Source organism: Ambystoma mexicanum, chromosome 2p (genome assembly GCF_040938575.1).
Source record: "Ambystoma mexicanum isolate Mex_15411 chromosome 2p, UKY_AmexF1_1, whole genome shotgun sequence".
In the NCBI taxonomy this organism is placed as follows: Eukaryota; Metazoa; Chordata; class Amphibia; order Caudata; family Ambystomatidae; genus Ambystoma; species Ambystoma mexicanum.
In genome coordinates this window covers 573661610-573676915 of record NC_090923.1, presented here as the reverse complement: position 1 = coordinate 573676915, position 15306 = coordinate 573661610, and positions in this window count along the sequence as shown.

The window sequence follows — 15306 nt, the reverse complement described above, 5'->3', positions numbered from 1 at the left end:
CTGCCTCAGGACTCGTCCAAACTCCGGCCTGGTGAATGGAGTAATTACCGGTCCATTCCGAGGTTGGAGAGACCGGTAATTCCCCATTCACCAGGGCCATTCCCCATTCCTATTTCAGCCTCCATAGGGCTCAATGGGAAGGGGAAGGTGGCAATAATAGTACCATAAATTACGGTACCGTTATTGACCCCGGAGTCCCTTTGCGGGTCCCGTCCTTAACGCCTGCTAAAAGCTGGCGTTAAGGAAGGACCCGCAAAGGGAACTCGTAGTAGGGCAGTAAGGGTTTAACAGCACCGGTCTCGTTACCGGTGACCGTTAACCCTTACCACCCTACTCGGAATGAGGCCCAGTATTTCATTTCCAGCCTCACTGACCCTCTGCATACATTCTTTGATGGTGCACCTGTGGCGCTTTTCCACAATGGGTAAAGTTGCGCCAACCTGCGTCACCCTTGCCCATAATGGAGGAGCCAGCTCATTGTAAACACTGAGCACTCACTCAGCTGCTTTATGCGGCTGAGGAATTGCTCCTCGGCTGACTTGGACTGTCAAAGGGAAACGTGGTTTCCGTTTGACAGTTCTGTTCCTCAGTCTCGCATATTTATTTATTTATTTGATATGAATATTGGCCTTAGACATTCGCATTTGTATTAGAACCTATGATTAACTCGATTTAGATAGAATTGACTTTGCCACCATCTTGAAAACATCTGCCATTTTGATCCCAACTCCTGCTGCCTGTTCAGAAATGATTAACCATGTTTTCAGCTGCCACTGAGCAGAATGACCTTTAAGCCTATGTCAACACTAGGACTGCCAAAAGCAGAAATGTTTGTCCTGTGCAAAGAGACCTTGTGGTCAAAATGAACTCCCATTCAAAGTGTTATCTGTCCCTACAGACTCATCCTTTTTCAAACAACGACACAGAAAGCAAAGCAACTACAGCTGTGTGTTTTGGAAGAAATCATTTATGCATCTCTTGGAACAGGACTTATCGTAAAGCCCAAGAAACAAGGAAAGATCTACACAGCTGAATACAACAAAGTTTGCCAGTATTGTATCTTTAAGGAAACTTGGAGCCACAGTGAACCTCAATTCAATAGTTGTCTGCATCAATAGCTTCAGCCATATACAAACATCAGAACTGAATGACATACAAACTAAAACCATGTGCCTTTGCAATAAACTATTGAATTTGTTTCTTGAAACTGGGGTTAATTTGAGCTGGAGAACCAACATCACCATTGAATCTCCAAGGACAGGACAACATGTAAAAAGTGTAAACTAATATTGTTATATTTATCATGTGAACTGGGCACAAACCCAAATTTGTAACTTATTAGTTTGGAGAAGGGCTGGGCAATGACCAGGACTGTGTATAAATACTGCATGCTTTGTGATGACCAGTACTCTCACCCCTCACTGTGTCTGCTGGTACACACTGTGAGGCGCTGGGGAGCCAGTTAGCTATCTGCTTTGATATTTGTATCAGTACAGAATAAAGTTATATTGATAACTTTGACTTTATGACTGGCGGTTTCAATTTTTGGTTGTACTAAGCCTTGATATTCCTTGCTGATCTATCAGATGGTGCCCAAATAGGCACCCTCAAAATTGATGTCACCTCGCTAATCAAGGAAAGCGGCTACCGGACCGGAATAGGAGCCTGAGAAAGGGGCCCCTTTTTGTATGAGACCCGACACCTCGACAGTACTGCACAATCTGATCCCTGAACGGTAAGCAAGCGGTTCGAGAGGACATCTTGACAAGGGTCCCCATATCGAGGGAGGTAGTTTTGCCAAAATCACCAGCCACGTCGATCCTTTGTAATCTGATCGGACCTCCATAGACTTTGTAATCAGGTCAGTCATGCCCCGATTCCTTAGAATCCTGATATTTGGTTGCAGTTTTGCACTTGCAAGTACAAAGGACGCAATGTAACACCAGTGATCTGACATGCCTGGGTAATCGTCTGCCTGTTTCAGGGGTTTATTCCACAGAGACAGACAATCTTTGGAACAAGGCCGCCCGGCACCACCTGTTGGTTCGCCGGCGTGTACCATGTACTGTAATTATGGCCTAGATAGTATTGTATTTAACAATATTTGGCACAGACAAACTAGACATGCTTCCGAATTTCAGTGGCTAGTTCACTGTAGTTTTGAAAGTGCCCGTATAGAGTATTTAGAGCCTATATTTTTGAAGCAAAAGGCTGGGCCTGCAGCATTTGATGTAATTAAGGATTGGAGAAAGGAAGCTATGCAGCAACTTAACAGTAAAGATAAACATGTACGTCGACATATGTTTAACTCTGAAAAAGCATTATTGTATGATCAACAGAAACAGTCAGAATCTGTTAGAAGTATGGATAGGGATTTTCAACTTGGAGTACAGAAAATATATAAAATATATCCGTCTCAGGATTTTCATAACTCAGATGAACTAATCAATAAGCTTTGAATGAGCGTAAGGCTGTTGCCATGGCATCACCTCCTTATGTGACTCTCCCTGTTGTTTTACCTCTTCCCCATGTAGCACCTCCTCCCGTTGTTGTTCATCTTCCTCCTGTTGTTGCTCCTCTTCCCATTGTTGCTCCTCTTCCTGTTGTTGTTACCCCTTCTGTATCCTCGCCCTTACCGACAGTTGCTGTTCCCTTAATTCCGTCTTTATCGCCAGCGGTAGTGTCTTCATTGCCTATTGAACAAGATTTATCTGAACTTTCTTTTGCAAGTGGTTCTGTTCCACTTGTAGCGATTGAAGGGGCGAGTGTTGATTTAAGAGTAGTGACTCGTAGTACAGTATCTAAAGCTAGGAAAAGAGAATTGTATCCAGAAGAGGGTGAAAAATCAGCTGTTTTAACTGCGATTTCTGGCCAAGAAAGTATTCCCGAACAGAATATTTTGATAGAGGGGAGGGGAATGCATTTGGCTGATATTTGAAGTGATTTGACGGACATGAATGTCCCACAGGGGTTGAGGTATTTGAATGTTGCGCCAACCTGCGTCACCCTTGCCCATAATGGAGGAGCCAGCTCATTGTAAACACTGAGCACTCACTCAGCTGCTTTATGCGGCTGAGGAATTGCTCCTCGGCTGACTTGGACTGTCAAAGGGAAACGTGGTTTCCGTTTGACAGTTCTGTTCCTCAGTCTCGCATATTTATTTATTTATTTGATATGAATATTGGCCTTAGACATTCGCATTTGTATTAGAACCTATGATTAACTCGATTTAGATAGAATTGACTTTGCCACCATCTTGAAAACATCTGCCATTTTGATCCCAACTCCTGCTGCCTGTTCAGAAATGATTAACCATGTTTTCAGCTGCCACTGAGCAGAATGACCTTTAAGCCTATGTCAACACTAGGACTGCCAAAAGCAGAAATGTTTGTCCTGTGCAAAGAGACCTTGTGGTCAAAATGAACTCCCATTCAAAGTGTTATCTGTCCCTACAGACTCATCCTTTTTCAAACAACGACACAGAAAGCAAAGCAACTACAGCTGTGTGTTTTGGAAGAAATCATTTATGCATCTCTTGGAACAGGACTTATCGTAAAGCCCAAGAAACAAGGAAAGATCTACACAGCTGAATACAACAAAGTTTGCCAGTATTGTATCTTTAAGGAAACTTGGAGCCACAGTGAACCTCAATTCAATAGTTGTCTGCATCAATAGCTTCAGCCATATACAAACATCAGAACTGAATGACATACAAACTAAAACCATGTGCCTTTGCAATAAACTATTGAATTTGTTTCTTGAAACTGGGGTTAATTTGAGCTGGAGAACCAACATCACCATTGAATCTCCAAGGACAGGACAACATGTAAAAAGTGTAAACTAATATTGTTATATTTATCATGTGAACTGGGCACAAACCCAAATTTGTAACTTATTAGTTTGGAGAAGGGCTGGGCAATGACCAGGACTGTGTATAAATACTGCATGCTTTGTGATGACCAGTACTCTCACCCCTCACTGAGCAGAAGAGGGTGAAAAATCAGCTGTTTTAACTGCGATTTCTGGCCAAGAAAGTATTCCCGAACAGAATATTTTGATAGAGGGGAGGGGAATGCATTTGGCTGATATTTGAAGTGATTTGACGGACATGAATGTCCCACAGGGGTTGAGGTATTTGAATGTCCTAGCCCACTCAAGGGACACTGCAGAGAAAGTACATGAGTATGTTGAGAAGGTTTTTGAGTTTAAAAGGGAGCTAGATTGGTTACACAATGATGAATTAGATGGTAATAGATTGGAAGCCTCATATGTGCAGAAACTATTTCTTCCTTCATTGAAACCAATGAGCGAAGGGACGCTCTTAGATGGATTTCAGATATTTCAATTTCTCCCATTGATGTGCATGACACGTTTAGTCAGTATGCTCCGGCTATGCAAAGGAAAGTGTTACAGGTGATGGTAGAGTATCTACAAGATGCGTTTATGAAGAGTAAGGTTTGTTATCCCGCAGAATTGATGGTCATTTATAAGAGAGCATTTTCACCCCATACTGCTTTGACTACTTTGATGCTAGATTTAGCTTTGTTGCTTAATAAGCGTTCAGAATTGCCTACTTTACAATTGCCAATGAGGGAGGTTCCGCCGACATTTGTTTCAAAAGTAGAAATTCCAGCTGATGCCGCAACAGGCGCAGCAGCCACTACTATTGAAGCTCATTATGTCTCAAGGTTTGTTCATGTCCCATTTTCTAGAAAGTAAGTGAATACTATTAGACAAACGATTCCAGATATTAGGAAAAATCCAACAGGATGTTATAAAGAAATTGAATCTGTCTTGCATTCATCAGTTTTCACGCTGGGTGATATAGATGTGAGGTTCCCTGTGATCCTACCTGCTGATTTATGGAAACAGATTAGAACAATAGATGATAAAGCAGGGCTGAGTGACAAGGGTTAACTTGGTACGGATAGATGGAGAAAGGAAGGCTGGTGAGAAACTGCCACAGGTGATATTGACACTGCCAGACAGAATTGTAACTAAATTAAAAACTTTGGTTCCAGAGAGAAGAATAGTTTGGGACAAGCTTACAGCTTGTATGCAGGGGAAATCTGAGGGCGCTACCGAATTTTTTAATCGGTTCAAACAAGTTTTTTCAGATTTTAGTGGTCAGGACTTAAGTACTGAGTCAGGAAAAAGGCTGTTTGTAGACAAATTTGTGCGCGGATTGTTGCCTGATATCCAATCACAAATTATGACTTTCAAAAGTGCCTAGAAAGCTAAATCACAGTCTGAAGTATTGCACATGCTTCAGTATTATGAAAATAGAGTCAATGCTGAAAAAGAGAGGATAGAAAAGAAGAAGGGAGACTTGAAAACAAAAGTAAGAGGAACCAGAGGTGGGAATACACAGTTTAAGGTCAGTTTGCCCCACAGAGTAATGTGCAGATGGGTCCTGTACACATGAACCAATGTGCCTGTTGTAGACAAGAAGGTCCTTGGCGAGCACAATGCCCGATCCTTCAGCAGCAATCGAATAACACATATGGTACCATGGGTAGACGATCCAGAGGCAGTCCTGGGATAGGGTGTCCTGGTAGAAGTCAGTTGGCTCAAAATCAACAGTCATTCTCACAGGATAGTCAGCAGCATAGTGTTAATAAAGGGAACATTTTTGACAATCCTTCAACTGTCTATTTCTCTGTGCATCTTGCATTTGATGATGTACTCTTCCCTTAGGACAGCCCGAAGCAGAGTCTGGAACCAGTACCTATTCCCGTCAATCAGCAAGGGCCCTACGTTGAAATGAAGGTGGGGAATAGGAAGCATCTATTTTTGATAGATACAGGAGCACAGAAGTGTTCCGTTGATCATTCACGGGTTCCAGATATTCCACTGTCAGGGCAGAATAACATTTCTGTAGGGTTCTCTAGTACGCCAGTGGTTAGTCCGGTCTCTCAGCTGGTTCCAATTTCACTGGGGCCATTTACTGATTTATGTCCATTTCTTTTGATGACGAATTGTGGTAAAAATGTGTTGGGATTGAATCTGTTGAAAGAATTGAATGCTGTAATTTACTGTTCTCCGGATGGAGTGCATTGAACGATTTCACCTCAATGAACATCTGTTTCACAATTCTTGACTAAGCATTTACCGACTGAATTGGATAAAGTTCTGGCATGTTTATGGGCGGTTGATGATAATGACGTTGGTATTTTACAAATTGAGCTTGTAAAAATTGTGGTAAAACCAGGTGTTAAACTACCACCTATTCCACAGTATAAGATTTCAGTTGACAGTGAACAAGCTTTAAAGAGTATAGTTTCTGATTTTGTCCATGGAGGAGTAATTGAGGAAATTACAGGAAGTTTGTTTAATAGTCCAATTCTACCGGTGTATAAGAAAGGGGATAATGCAATTCTTTTCCGTTTTATTATTGATTTGCATGCTATTATTAAAATTGTTGCTCCACAATTTCCGATTGTGCCTGATGTGACTACAATATTGACAATGATTCCGGCTTCAGCTACTCATTTTAGTGTTGTGGATTTAAAGAATGCTTTCTTTAGTATTCTTGTACATGTTGACAGTAGATATTTGTTAATGTTCACACTAGGGGGATGCTCATTTACATTTACTCGTGTGCCACAAAGGTACACTAAGAGCCCAAGCATTTATAGTAGAGCTTTGAAGGAACAGCTTCATACACTTTAGTTGCCTTCCACTTGTACGTTGTTGCAGTATGTTGACGATCTTCTTTTAGCTGCAGATTCAGAAGTTGCTTGCAAGGAGGGCACCGTGTTGCTGCTTATTCATCTAGCAGAACATGGGCCTAAGGCTTCATTGAAAATGTTTCAATATTATCAACAGGAGGTCGCCTATTTAGGCAATCTCCTGTCAAAGGAGGGGAGAAGACTGACACCTGAACGGATACAAAGCATCTCTAGCATGTCTGTCCCAAATACACAGAAAGAGGTCAGAGCCTTGATAAGCATGGCCTTGTACTGTAGACAGTGGATCCCTCACTAAACTTTTAAAGGACTGTTTTTTTTTTTTTTAAACAGAGGATAGGACCGAGCCCCTTACAACAACTATAAACTATAGAAAGGTCCTAACACCTCTCAACTCCTACCCTTAGAATTGTTGGAACCTCTTTGTAAGAACCTAGAGAACTAACAACCCTGGTCGGTATGCAAATTGCAACAAAACCTGTTTTTTTGAAAAAATATCTATTTATTTTATTACAAGTTCTCTAAAACTCTAAAATACAAATCTATGGCATTAGTATGTAATCTTTTCTCAAAAGGGAAATCAGGAAAAAAGAAAAAGTGAAACAATGATCCTGGAATAGGACTCAAATAGAATATGTAATGTACAAGTGTACGCCTACACATATATTGCAAAAACCAAAAAATTTTGTGAAGGGGGAAAATAAGTAATATTGATCAAAAAAATCTGTATATGTGGAATTACAATAAATACAAAAGACGAACTATAAATCCATCAAAAAACAAATAAAAAAACAATCAATGAATCCTTCAAAAAAACACTAAACAAATCATACGACACCATTTACATTACTAGCATTACATGATAGATGTAGAGTTCTAATGTCTAGTGTGGAATCTCTTATATTAATAATATGATTTTTTAGTAACACTAAGTAGTATCCAGCTTTTAGTGCTCAATTTTCACTGTGACAACATTCCCACAGTATCATTGTCCTGACATGTTTCATTCCCATTGTCGGTAAAGTTTTTTGAAGGGAAATTCTTCAGGGGAACACTTTTAACTTTCGGTTAACGTGTTTATTACCAAACTTGTTCAGTGTCTGTTCTGTGCATCTTTTCATACGGTTGCTTACTGTTAATGTAAATCAATAGCCTAAGGGAGGAGAAACAACATGAAAAATCAGTTTTACTACTCAAGGAAAATGCTGGAGCAGTCGTCCCACCTAAAGGAATTAATTCTCAAGGGGAGGCTTACCTCACTGCAGTCTTTTAATTAGTAGCAGGGGTAATTAGAATTTATTCTTGTGCTAGGAGTCTTGTTCCCTAGAGGTTAAAAAAAGGAAAGAGAACACACTCTCTCAGTGGACGGCTCCGGTAAACCACTGACTCTAAAACAAATCTTTTCACCATATATATATAAATATATATAAACAGGCTTCTATTTGCCAAATTGGACTGGAAACCTTAATGCGGAAGTATGTATCATGTAACCCATCTCGTTACAAGCAATTTAAAACTCTCATGGATGTTTATGTTATATATCACACACCACCACTGTCCATATTGGTCCCACCATATATATGCATTGGTCTCAAGGTTTACGGGGATAGGCTGCAAAGCCTCCTTCAATTTGTGCTAGCAGTGGAGGAGCTCTTACCATTCAATGTGTGGGCCTTGAAAGCAAAAACGGGGTCCTGTTGTGGGAGGGCCGGCTTTGGCGTGCTCAGTCAGCTTTCTTTCTTTATACTGTCTCTCTGCATATTTGCCGCTTCTCTGTCTCTTCTGTAGAAACAGTGAGAAGAGAATTAAGTATTGTATTTAGGTCGGAGGTGTTTGTATGATTGTGCTAACAAGCACTTTTGTTATTGAACAAACGTCACAACTTGTGGTTCTTGTATGTGCTGCACTAAACTCATTTTAAAAAAAGAAGAAAAAACAAACTGTTCCATGAACACTTAACTACATGCATCGCTTATGGATTAGATATAGTATCTTTGCCTGTACTTACCTGTTTTATACAGTGCGAAGTACCAAGGGCTGCTCTCTAGCCCATGTCTGGTGGTTGCTACTTGTCCGGTTGCGTCTCTTGTTTCCACAGTGTCTCGCTATGCCAACGTGTAAACCGTGACATATACAATGCGGAAAAGTTGCCGGCCATTCTACAACACACTAGACTGTTCTTTCTAGTCTATAGTGTGGTTAACAGAAGCCGCCATGTTGGAGGAGGGATTTCCTTCCTAAATCGAAGACTTTCCAATTAAAGCTGGCCTCTGAACGTGTAACACCCGTATTTGTGGAGATACTTTTTCTTTCTTCCTAGTACACGTTTGCATGGACTGGAAGTGTTTATCTATCTCTACACTTTGTCATTTTAATAGTTGCCAGTAGGATTTGGCATTTACTGCTATGTGGAGGATCTCACCGGGCCCAATATACCTCAGCCTCAGGCAACTTGACTGGTTACATATCAATGGGGTAACCTTCTTGACCCTGTATATGGTAACCTACTTAACTTTATTCAAGATGGTGCCACAAGCGAAACACGAGGCAAAAGGTGGCAGAGGAGGAACAGCAACTAAAACCCTGAAACACCTTGAAAGTGGATGTCATCCTGTAGCGTCCTCCGCATCTTAGTGCTCATTGGTCCAAGTAATATTGGAATTCACCTCTACTCTAACCTAAAGTAATTTCCAATCAATTGACTCGTTCAGCCCCATCTCTACAGAATTGCAAAGATAATTTAGTCTTTGTTCTTTGTTAAATTGTTTTTTTCTATTTGATGTTGTATCTTCCATTTGGTTCATTTGTGTTAGCACACTCCACATAAGGGACTCTGGGGTATGGTTCATAGCCAAAAAATGACCTACCAACAGGGCAGTTATGTTCTTATTTCTTATACAGCTCTACATCCCGATGTATATTTTCTGGCAGGGGCACCAAATAACATAAACAACCATTTTCGAATTGCAGTTTGTGAATTGTCGGTGTTGCCAAGGTCTTTTAAGGCCCAAATCTACTTTCTTAGTGTGTTTGGTGCTGGAACAGCAACTGCATCCGCCGCAAGGTGTGTGGCCCATTGGCTTTTCCAAACCCCACAACTCTGTCAATGTCGTTTGGGATGGATTTGAAGAGATGTAATTTCGGGTTGCCAGATCTTTGATATTGGGTCCTCTTTTGAATGCACATAGTGGTCTATCGATCGGGCACTCACCACCACTCAATATGTGCCAATTCTGTTTTATGATGGCGTTGACTTTATTAGAAAGTTAATTGAATGTACTGACAAACACAATCTGATTTTTGTTCTTTGATTTAGCTTGGTATTCTAATAAGGCTTCCCTCTTGTTGTTCCTTGCTTGCTTCCAAGCCTTCTTTACAATTTGTTTTGGGTAACCTCTTACTGTAAGCTTAGAACTAACGACTGATGCTTCTTGTTCAAATATTTCTGTATCGGAACTATTCTGCTTAAGTCGCAGGAATTGGCCCATTGGGAAATTTTCTCTGGTATGTCTTGGGTGGCAACTATTAAATTGCAATAGGGAATTCCGATCTGTTGTTTTGTGATACGGTTTGACTTTCAAGGTGTTATTTGAAGTATCGGCCCAGATTGTGATATCTAGAAAATTAATTTCGACTGTGCTAGTTGTAGCTGTACATTTAGGAAATTGGCTTTGTGCATTAAACCAGCTTTTAAACTCGACACATTTAGCTGTGTTGTGGTCCCATATTATCAAAATGTCATCTATAAACCTCCTCCAAACCTGTAGGTGAAATAGGAATGGATTGGCAGGGTTGTAGATCACACTTTTCTCAAAGAAGTTGAGAGGTGTTAGGACCTTTCTGTAGTTTATAGACAGTGGATCCCTAACTTCTCATTAATGATAAAACCAATGTTGGCATTGACAAAGAAGGGCATATCTTTGCCTTTACCATGGAACATGGATTGTCAGAAAGCTTTTGATTTGCTCAAGGCTGCGTTGTGTTCAGCACCGGTTTTGGGCACACCAAATTATGACAAGGCCTTTGTTTTGTATGTGTATGAATGTGATGGATGCGCTTTGGCTGTGTTAATGCAGGAGCATGGAGGGAAGAATAGACTGTGCGGTTATTTTTCCTCCACGCCTGACTCTGTTGCATGTGCTTTGCCGAGATGTTTGAGAGCTGTTGCTGCGGCCGCTACATCGGTAAAACAAAGTGAGGGTATGGTTCTGGGCCACTCCTTAACCGTGATGGTACCTCACTCTGTAGACATTCTATTAAACAGAACGCAAACAAAACATTTCACATCAGCACGATTAACAAGATACAAGCTGATTCTGTTCACACCGCATATCCAAATGAAGAGATGTTGCTTATTGGATCCAGCCAAACTATTGCCTCTTCCGCAAGAAATTGCTTGCAGTGATGAGATGTCACATGACTGCCTCTATGCCACAGAACAAGATACTAAGGGCAGGATTGATTTAAGTTATACACTGTTAAAAGATCCACAAGGGGAGCTGTTTTTTGGAAGGCTCCTGCTTCAAACATCCAGATGGTACATCCACTGCTGCTTATGCAATCACTACATTAAGCACTATTGTGGAAACCAAAAGAATTCTGCATAACTCCGCGCAGGCCGCAGAGATTATTGCATTGACTCGAGCTTGTGAACTTTCCTAAGGGCTTAGTTTGAATATATTTACAGACAGTCAGTATGACTTTGGTGTGGTTCACAACTTCGGTCGACTGTGGGCAGTGAGAGGTTTCTTGGCCTCGCATGGAACTAAGATAGAACATGGTACCCTGATAGTTTGGCTACTTTAAGCACTCACGCTTCCTACCCAGTTAGCAATAATGAAGTGTGCAGCACACCAGAAAGTAACAGATGACGTGGGGAAAGGAAACGGTTTTGCTGACAGAATAGCCAAACAGACTGCCACCGATTTGCATTCCAAAATGTATATAACGAAAGAGGTCACTAACACTTGTGTCATAGATGTAGGAATTGGTTGTATAAAAGACATTCAGGCTGATGCCACACCAGATGAACTTAAACAGTGGGCCGAGGGTTCAGCAAGTTTAGACGATGAAGGTTATTGGGTAAATAATGCAAAACAAAAATGGATGCTGCCCGATGCTTATGTCACTGCTGTGGCTGCGATGGCTCATGGTCCCACTCACATATGCATTAAAAAGATTTGTAAACTGTTAGAACCTGTCTGGGTGAATGTAAATATCTGGAAAACCGCTGAGCATTTTGTCCAAAATCGCATGGTATGCTTACAACATAATGCTGGGAAAGGTACATCGACACCAAGGGGTAGTTTTGGTCACCCTCTATGCCTTTTGAGGTTATACACTTCGATTTCATTGAAATGGAGCATTTTCAGAATTACAAATATGTTTTCGTAGTTATTTGTGCTTTCAGTAAATGGGTCGAAGCTTTTCCTCTAAAAGATGTCACAGCAATGATGACGGCGAAAACCATCCTGAAGGAATATTTTCCTAGGTTTGGTTTGCCAAGAGTCATTTGGTTGGACAATGGTCCACATTTTATCGCTGCTGTTATCCTCCAAGTTTGCGCCGGATTGCACAATCGATAAACAGTTCCATTCGGCCAGACACGCTCAAAGTGCCGGACTTGTAGAGCGCCATACGGTATATTAAAGAATAAAATGGCAAAGATCTGTGCAAGTAGCAATTTGAAGTGGCCAGATGCCTTACCGATAGCTCTATTGTCCATGAGGACGACTGCACAGTCTAGGACAGGGCTCTCTTCCTATGAGATAATCATGGGGAGGCCAGCCAATATTTGGAAAGTACCCAAACCCAAGCAGTTAAAAGATGTAGAGTATTTGCTCCTTTCTGAGTACTGTGACCAGTTAACTCAAAACTTGTATTTGATTTATCAACAGGTGCGAGAAGACCTACCAGTAAAATACGAGGGTCCAGGTCATCGACTCCGACCTGGCGACTGGGTGCTCATCAAATCGTTTGAAAGAGCCTCCTGTCTCGCACCTCGCTGGAGAGGACCATATCAAGTCCTCCTTGCCACACAGACCGCTGTACGAGTGGAAGGGAACCAACACTGGATTCACTCAATGCACATCAAGAAGATACCTTTTCCTCTGCCCCACGACAGAGGCGAAGAGAAGGAGATTGTTCACTCTGTTCTTCATCACAAGTCTGTTCTAACCGACACCAATGGTGTCCTGGAAATCCTTCCTGAGCCTGGGCAGACTGCTGTTTTGCCTCCAAGTTCTTCTTCGGATCTTTCTTCACCGTTGAGCAATCTTGCTTCTGCTTCATCACTTCCTTCAGGAAGTGACGACACTGTGTTCGCAGATCACACCGTACCTGGAGTCTTGAGGTACAATCTTCATCCGAAACACCAGACTTACAGCACAACTTTAGCTGTGCCTATAAGGAATCATCATTGAGCCAGTGCCTTGTCACTCTTTCGCTGAAAAATAAATGAGACAGGGACCGGCAAAGTTACCTTCAAGCAAGATAGGCCACGTGGTCAGGAGCCACTGACGGATGAACTAAAAGAGCCTAACGGAGAGGCTTCTAAAGAGACTGTGAGAAACAATGTCCCTTGCTAAATCCACTTGTGCGAAGCAAGCTATTGGTCTTGTGGCTGACAAATAATCTGTTCATCAGAGATCATGGTCCTTGAGGACCCACTGTTTTTTAATCACAGTACTGGTTTGTTTAGTAATTATATGTGTGCTTGGGTTCTGGTACGTGGAAAGAGTGCATTCGCTTGAGACTTTGTTACCACTGAAATAATCTCCACTGTTTCTCCACCTTTCGTGCAGCTGCACACTCTTCCTCCTAGTGATTCCCAACAAAGAGAGGGTTATCATAATAATACTCTCATAATGATTTTGAATGCGACCCATGAGATTCTAAACAGAACGAATTGCTGGGTGTGTTCACACTTGCCACAACACGGGGAGAAGGGGTTGGGCTGGTATATTCATCCTCTTCCTCTAACTACTGCATGCTATGCCTCGCTCAGGGCACTATTCTTTGGCCGTTGGAACAATAGTATTTCTGGGAACTTCGATGTGACTAATTTGAATGAATTTGAAAAATGAGTCCTAACACCTTTGGGATGTTCTCTCTTTGTGAATAGAAGCAAACTCAATGTTGCCTCTATTAGGCCTTCTGATAGACTCTCTAGACCTTTTCTATCAACGATTTCTTTCAAGATGGCTCCGGTAGGCAACCGGGAAGCCATGCCTCCTTCCTATACTATTAATCATAGCCCCCACTCTGTTTCCTTCTGTATACAAAGGGAAGATTCTCAGCCAATGGGTACATTCCAGTGTTGTATTAACACTGCAAATCTAACCAGACAGACTGAGACAGACCTTTGTATGTAGGAGATCCCATTTACTTTGTTTGTGACAATGAAGCCTATCCTTGGTTACCTAGAGATTAGCAGGGTACTTGTTATTTGGGTAGCTTGTTATCTTGTATCTTGTTACCAGGGGTATATGTGGCTATCACCTCTGATGTTTCTAGAGCTCGTCCAAGGCGGGATGAGAATGGTGACACTCATTCACAAGTCATGGGTGATGTAGCAAAATCCTTTGTGCCATTTTGGGGACAGATAATGAATTCCGAGGATATCAGAAGACTAGCAAGGGTACTGGAAAAACCATCAAAAAACTATCAATAGGACCACCGATATTCTGTACAACATGACGCTAGAGCAAAAGGCAATTAGATTAGTAGCCCTCCAAAATAGGATGCTGCTAGACGTCATCCTAGCTGAGCGTGGTGGGGTATGTAAATTGGTGGGATCTGCGTGCTGTGTTTTGGCATCTGACTCCTCCCATAATATATTCAAGGCAATACATAATCTGCATACCTGGAGAACTGAAGTACATGTCCCCGAGGGAAACTGGGATCTTAGTGCTTGGTTCTGGGACTTACTACGATCATGGGGTTGGAAACTCTTTGCAGTCATAATGGTAGTTCTTGGAGTTCTACTGTTTCATTGTTGTTGTGTACAATGTCTTCCTGCCATATGTTCGATGTTAGGAGGATGTTGTGCACAAACGATAGGTAGACTAGGACCTAACATACATGCGCCCAAGGAAACTGCCAATGTTTTAGTAATGAAGGATATTACTATCAAAGTGTTTTAGTAATGAAGGATATTACTATCAAAGAACTTATGGTGATTGATATTTCTGAAGAATGTGATTCAGAATGTACGGACATTGAGTTGTGGGGTTTTGAGTAAAGCGAATGTTTGAGTAATGCTCTTTGCCTAGGCCAAAAGGAGGGTTTGTTAAACTGTATTCATTTAATAACGCCTTGATAAGAATATTGGCCTAAGACATTCGCATTTGTATTAAAACCTATGATTAACTCGATTTAGATTTGACTTTGCCGACATCTTGAAAACATCCGCCATTTTGATCCCAACTCCTGCTGCCTATTCAGAAATGATTAACCATGTTTTCAGCTGCCACTGAGCAGAATGAGTTTTGAGCATATGTCAACACTAGGACTGCCAAAAGCAGAAATGTTTGTCCTGTGCACAGAGGCCTTGTAGTCAAAATGAACTCCCATTCAAAGGCCCTCATTCCAAGTTTGGAGGTAGCCATGGCGCTAT